Genomic DNA, 1,460 nt, shown 5'->3' on the forward strand with positions numbered 1-1,460 from the left:
AATCCACTTGAAAATGGAGATTGAGCAGGTGAAGAAGCGAAGGCTGATGACAAGGACTGATTTTGTTCAGGTCAGTCTGATACATCTTCCTTCTAACTCAGTGTTTCAGTCCCTGGCCCCTGAACTTCAGAGTTAATCAGAAATAACACGCATCAATTCCCTTCACCCCAAATGCAAATATCAGTCCTGGAACAAATATTTAAATGGTGCCAATCAGAACCTTTCATGTTCTTTTATCAAACCCCAAAGTAAATATAGCTTCTGAAAAGACTTTTCTGTGACTGCTATTCTGATATCTACCTTAAAGGCCACAAGATTTTTTTTTTTTTGAGACACATATATTCCTAGTTCTTTATTTGAGAAGCAGTGAGACAGAGAGAGAGAGAGAGAGAGACAGAGAGAGCTCTCATTTGCTGGTCCACTCTCAAATGCCCACAACAACTGGGACTGGACCAGGCAGAAGGTGGGAACCAGAAACTCAACTCAGGTGTCCCGGATGGGTGGCAGGAAACTAAAATTTGAACCAACACCTGCTGCCTCTCAGGGTGTATAATTAGCAGGAAACTGGAATTGTAAGTAGAGCCAGGACTCAGGACTTGAACCCTGGCATTCTGGTGGGGGATGCAGACACCCTAACTGGAGTCTTTTTTTTTTTTTTCAATTTTTTTTTAATTTTATTTTTTATTTGAAAGTCAGAGTTATAGAGGTGGTGGGGAGACAGAGAGATAGAGATAGAGATAGAGATAGAGATATTTTCCATCTGCTGGTTTACTCCCCAAATGGCCGTAAAAGCCAGGAGCCAAAAGCCAGGAGCTTCTTTGGGTCTCCCATGTGGGTGCAGGGCCATCCTCTGCTGCCTTCCCAGGCACATTATCGGGGAGCTGGGTGGGAAGCGGAGCAGCCAGGACTCAACCTGGCACCCCCATGGGATGCTGGTGCTGCAGGTGGTGGCTTAACATGTGAAGCCACAGTGCCAACCCCAACTGGAGTCTTGCCCCCAGACCACAGGATTTTCATTCACTCTAGTTTTGCCAAGTAGGACACTGAGACGTAAGGAAGTTGTTGTGCCTGGTGGTAGCATTGGCCATAAAGCCAGGGCCTCCACCTGCCAGTCCAGGGCTTCCCTCCCCTTCTTCTCTAACCATCCCTGTTTCAGGGCCTGGGGCGCTGCAGGAAAGGTGGTCCCCACAGCAGCTCCTGTCGCTCCCCCTCTTCGTGGAGGAACGACACAGGACCCTGCGCTGTTCTTTTGTCTGCTCGGCCCTCCCCGGGTTTGCTGCTGGTTCTTCCCGGGTTGGCTACTGACCCTTCCACCTCCGTGGAAGGGCGGTTCCCCCTGCCACTTTCCCCACTTCCGCGGGGGAGCGGCACACCGCCGGCCGGCTCTCTTGGGGGCTGCACAGGTGTTCCTTCAGATAGATGTTCCCTGGTGCATGTTGTCTCTCTCCTCCTTTATAGTC

The sequence above is a fragment of the Oryctolagus cuniculus genome, chromosome 10 (assembly GCF_051225735.1).
Source record: "Oryctolagus cuniculus isolate XC-2025 breed Fujian yellow rabbit chromosome 10, ASM5122573v1, whole genome shotgun sequence".
Taxonomy (NCBI): Eukaryota; Metazoa; Chordata; class Mammalia; order Lagomorpha; family Leporidae; genus Oryctolagus; species Oryctolagus cuniculus.